We start from the raw sequence: 6,317 nt of genomic DNA, 5'->3' as shown, positions 1-6,317 counted from the left end.
TAAGAAAAACATAGGAATGTAATCCAACCAAGAACAACCAAAACCCCCAATATATATTTCAAAACCTAGAACAATACCACAATAATATCATGAAAGCCATCCATTAAAACATGCTTTTAGTTGAACTAACAATAAGAGAGGAGTAAAATGCTTGAGTTATGAAGATTCACGGTGCGATTTTGATCGTTAAACCTCTAGATGACCACCTTGAAGAAACCCTATCCCAATCTTCTTGAGAGGTTGTTAGAGAGTGTTTTTAATCTTCTCAAGTATGCAAAGGATGACCAACTAGGGTTATAAGACATGCGGGCTTAAGGGATTGGGTGAGAATTATCCGAAATTCCCTCAGCTTAAAAGCTGTAGAAGACTCGCATGAGGGTACGGTTGAGCCCCTCCACTCGTACCCACATCATGCGGGTGGTATCTTTCACTTGTAACTTGATCAAAAAGTTGGAAACCATATTCTGTCCAACATACAATTCTCCTACCAAACTTGTACCATCACCATATGACTAGTACTCTTTAGGCCATACCCTAAGCAGAAACATCAAAGCTAGACACTAGACAACATACAGTTTGGACCCTTTCTATCGTATCATATACATGCGACGCATATGACACCTTTATATACTAAGAATAGAACTTGGAAAATATAACACTGACCAACATACTAAGATCCTAGACCCGTACCCATACCATATGAGATAGGATGTAAGTCGTATGATGATCAGAAGGTTCATAACTAAGAAAACTTTCAACGGCCAAAACCCAGGGTGTTTTACCTTACCCCTCAATCTAACGGGCTACCTCACTAAGGTCAAATATAATAAGGGATCCATCTCACTAACTTGACCCTTTGTATCCTACGATTAGGATCCTACATAGCGTGTCTGTCTCTAAAAATAATATATAAATATAAAATCACACTCTACAGTAGATACTGGAGCTGTATAAGATGGCCCAATGAGATCTCGGTGGATGGCCGCCAGTGAAATATCAACCATGACACCTCTCACCAGTGTCTTCTCTAACAGGGGTTTCTCTGTATGCCTATCATCTCAAAGAGTTGTCAATGATACTGTAGCATAATAGGAGGCATAGAATTCCCACATCAATGCCTAGTTGTATGAACTCTAGGGCCTATTAATCCATCTCAGCTGATAACAAACAGACACAGCCTGCAAAAGTGCTGGCCCAGCTAAACCAGATAAGCTAATCTATCTGTCCACCCAGATAGTCCTCTTGGGCTAGCTTGTGTTAGTCATAAAGATGTCTTTCTTATAAATCATCTGTAACCCCTCTAAATACCACATCGGGTTCACCTTATTAATATGCTCAACAAATATGTAAGTAGGGTCAGATGTTTGGGTAGTCTTAGCTGGTGGTTTTCTGCCAGGTGCAAGTACCTATTGAGAAGTCTAGGTTGTACCCTCATTGAAAACAATGCCAAATTTTTTATATTGCTCTAAGATACACCTCAAACTGGAGTTAAAGTGGTCGATGCATAATTTAGTAACCCAACTCAGGTTGGGGTCACACCGAGAATAGGTGAACTATCACTCAAGCTTGCTGAAATCAACAAACAGTATAGGAAAGTAAATGTGAGGATTGTAGTTGTAATCTTTGAAAAGTAATAAGATATGGAATACTTTGGTTCTAATTAATAAAAAACAAACTCTAGGCTTGTGTTTCCCTTGCTTCTAACTCTGTAGGCTTATCGTTATCAACCCAACTATTAAACTATATTGCATATAGAATCTGGAAAGTTATGTATCACCAATAGCCCCTTGACACACTTTGATGAATCTCACTTATCTTCCCTTGGTCTCAGAGTGTTGCCTTACTAACTCTTGCCCTGGACCAGGTTTTAATTTTCTCCTCTCGGTCTCAAGTTGATTAGATGGAGATAATTATCTTAACTAGATAGATATGTTTAGCTTATTTCGACAACTAACTTCAAAACACTATTTTGACAATCTTTTCCCATTCTCTACCTCTCTCTCGGGTTCGTACTTAATACAGGTGGGATTCTATCATTAGCAATCGTTAAGAAATAAATAAGTGTGAAACAAACCACAATACATGCTATAAAAATAATCTAAAAAGATTGAGAACTTCGTTAATCTTCTAAGATTCCCAAAACCCTAGCTAAGGGAATTAGTCTCTTATTGTTGTAAAACAATGTAATTAATACTTGAAAGAATTAAAATAATATCACAATAATCAATGAATAAATCCCAAAGTCTCAGATTTAATAATCAACCTAGATCAAGAATAAAGTAATCCTGAGATGGAAATCTAATCTTGGAATCAAATATATATTTGCAAGTAGTAAGAGTGCGCAAACTAACTAAAAAATATCAAAAGGGTATTTACAGAGTACAATTAAACCCTAGGAATCAAATCCTAAACAAATGAGAAAAATCAACGTCAGTGACTGCCTACTATCACGACCCGAACCAGGGCCTAACCATGAAGGGTATCTCAAGTCCCACATGGACCAGAGATCATCCCTTTTACCTCACCTAGTCATTACATCAACCTCAGATGTTAAATGAATTCAAAGATGTAACAAAATAGAGCTAAAGAATACAAATTATTACTTATAATATGTCTAAGCCAATCCACCAAACAACAAACTAAATCAACACACCCAAGTCCACTTTAATCCAAAAAGCCTCTATAATCCAAAGTCAATAAATTATTGGGAAATGCCTTGGACAATAGCAAAAATCCAAATCTAACAAAGTCTATGGTATAGAGTAAAAAAACCATGAAATAAATGTCTTCCAAATTATGGAAGTTCACCACCACAATGTCAACTCACAAACTACTCTAACACCTGGTCACTGTGCAGGGAAAAAAGAAGAGGCTCGGGTCCCTGTATCGCATGGGGATACAACGTTTGGAGATGGTTAGCGGTTGGAGTGCAAGCACGTAACTAAGGAATAGAGGAATAAAATGATGCCATTAATAAAACCTGGTCAAATCATCATATACAATCGCATGTATACAGACACACACACATATATATATGTATATATCATGTAGAGGTAGTAAACAAGGCTTAGTATGAACTTTGAAAACGTTGACCTGGGTTGTGTAGCATAATCTTCATAAAACAAGGTACCCACAGGCTATGTCCAGCTCTCTCTTAGCTGGAAGGGCCGTAGTGCATATAGCCGCAGAAACATGAGAATATTCATATCTATATATGCCATTACGGGGGACTCAAACTACCCGGCATAGTCAAGGTGACTTAAGAAAGTCAAGGAGACTTAAAACCAATGTATACAATATCGGGGACTCAAACCTCCTATTCATATATCCATTCGCGGACTCGAACCTCCCAGTCATATAGACATCATCACCGGCTAGCGCGATTTGTAGTGTTAATCCTTCAAACTCCACTTTTCCAACCCAAATACACATCTTGGTTTAAAGCCTACTTTAAAACATTCTTTACACATGCAAACAACCATTAGTCTAATTACTTAACAAAGGTTATTCCAACCCCTCTTCCATATATACAACATGCCATAACCATTATCATTCAACTTTGGGGCTGAAATCCATTATCTAAACAAATTCATCTTTATAATTTGACTTTAGGTACTCGAGCCCATTTAGCCATTTAAACCAAGGTAAAAATTAAATTCAACTTATAGCCAATAATGCCGTTTATGAAACAATTTACCAACCATTTACATCATTAGGCCAATGCCTTAGTTCAAAACACATCTCAATTCAATTTATGGTCATCAAGATCTTTACAAAATCGCTCATCCTTCAATAAAATTCTTATTCTAAGCATTAGTTCAAAACCTAATTCATCATGTGACAAGATTCTTCTCATAGGCATTTTCTCAAAGAAGTTGAGGGCATAACAATATCAAACCATTATTCAAGTTAAAAACCATAAAGTTAGGGTTAACCATGACCCATTCACTAAACCACAATTACCATAAACCCATATGTGCAAAAACATTACAAAAAACATGTCAAAACACAAGTGAAATCATGAGAGAACAATACACAACTTTAGACAATTAAACCCACAACTGTGGTTTTCAAAACAACCATTTATGATTCAAGAGAAATATTTAAAACACTTGATTTTTATATGATCTAACAATGAAGGAAGAGTCACATGCCTAAATTACAAAGATTCACGAAGAGATTTTGATCTTTAAGACTCTAGCTGACCACCTTGATGAAACCCTAGCCCAATTTCCTTGAGAGGTTTCTAGAGAGTTTTTAAGAGTATATTGATATTCTAAAGTGAAGAATGAGGGACCGAATAGTGTTATAAGATATGGGGTCTTAAGGTATTGGGGTGGTAAATGTCTTAAATACCCTCAGTTTAAAAGTTGTAAAAGACTTGTAGGAGGGTACGGTCTAACCCTTCCACTCGTAGCATATCATATGAGTGTCAGGGTTTGATCTAAATTTTTGACACCATAATTTGTCCAACATAAAACTTCTTAGCATGAATCGTACCCTACCATACAATTAGTACCCATTTAATTCTCACCCTAATCAGAATGTCAAGGCTAGACACTGAATAAGATATGGTTTGGCACTATACGTCTCATATCATCTACATACGACTTGTGTGATGCCTTGTCGTACTAAGAACAAAACTAAGCCAATGTGATGCTGTACAATATATGAATAGGGTCCTTGACTCGTACCCATACCATAGGAGTATTATCGTGAATCTTATGATGCACAGAATGTTCAAGACTCAGGAAATTTTTCAAGGGACAAAGTTTAGCGTATTTCAGTCTCCCCTAGTTAGGATCATTCATCCTCGAATGATGGGATGAGGTACTACAAGTATGATTAAACCCTAAACATATCTACTCTTACTTTTGAGACAAAAAACAAACACCAGGAGATTAACAATCTATCATCAACTAAGATACAAAACAAAGGTGTTAAGAACAACACAACAATCAAGAACGATTTTCCAAATTCGGGAATAGAAATTGATACTTGGACTTTATGTCCTCCTTGTTCTCCTAAGTAGCTTCCTAAGACTTTTGGTTTCGCCATAAAACCTTCACCGATGCCACATCCTTTTTTAGCAACCGATGAACTTACTGATCCAAGATCCTCATTAGGACCTCCTCATAGAACAAAGAATCTGGAAAACCAATGTCCTCTAAAGGGACTATCAATGAAGGTTCATCCACACATTTCCCTAGCATGAACACATGGAATACCAGATGGATGAAAATCATGCTAGAGGGCAATTCCAACTCATACACAACACTACCAACCCTTTAAAAAATCACATTTGGGCCAACATATCAAGGACTGGGCTTCCCCTTTTTCTAAAACCGCACCATTCCCTTCAAGGGAGATACGTTCAAGAACACCTAATCTGCAACCTCAAACTCTAAGTCCCAAGGAAGATACGTTCAAGAACACCTAATTTGCAACCTCAAACTCTAAGTCCCTTCACCTCACATCTGTATAGGACTTTCGACGACTTTGGGAGGTCTTACATATATCCTCAATTACCTTCAGCTTCACCATAGCTTGGTGAACCAAATCTAGGCAAAACCTTTCTGCCTCACCAACCTCGAATAACCCAATAAGAGATATACACCTCCTACCATACCATGCCTCAAATGGGGCTATACCTATGATAGAATGTTAACTATTGTTATAGGTAAATAGTTAAACGAACTACCAACATAATCAATCACACAGGCTTGTAATATATTCTCTATCCTTGGAGTCTAAGAGATGAACTCCATAGTTAGACAAATACTGAATATCCTTTACCAATTCCAACTTATCCTTATCCAAATGCAACAAGCTACCCATGGACAACCTGCTAAGGGCATCAACGACCATGTAATCCTTACTTGGATGGTAGTGAAGACTCGTATCATAATCCTTAAGAAGATCAAGCCATCTTCTTTGCCTGAGGTTAAGCTCTTTCGGAGTGAACACATACTACAAGCTCTTATGATCAGAAAAGATATCAACATGGACCCCATAAAGATAGTGATACCAAATTTTCAATTTGAACACCACATCTAACAATTCCAAGATATGAGTTTGATAGTTCCTCTCATGAACCTTATACTGTCTAGAGGCAAAGGCGACCACTTTAGCATAGTGTTCTAAAACAACCATTGTTTATGAATACAAAATAAACTAAAACATCAAAATATAAAAGAAACACATCAAACAAAAGCCAGTGACACCTATATTATCTAGTTTTGAATCACGGTCAAAATAAACCCCTGAAATGGATTTTCAAAAAAGAAAGAGTAAAATCATAACTTTATTTCAAAATC

The sequence above is a fragment of the Capsicum annuum genome, chromosome 4 (assembly GCF_002878395.1).
Source record: "Capsicum annuum cultivar UCD-10X-F1 chromosome 4, UCD10Xv1.1, whole genome shotgun sequence".
Lineage (NCBI taxonomy): Eukaryota > Viridiplantae > Streptophyta > Magnoliopsida > Solanales > Solanaceae > Capsicum > Capsicum annuum.
The sequence above is the reverse complement of the archived record's forward strand: the minus strand, read 5'-3'. Positions refer to the sequence as shown.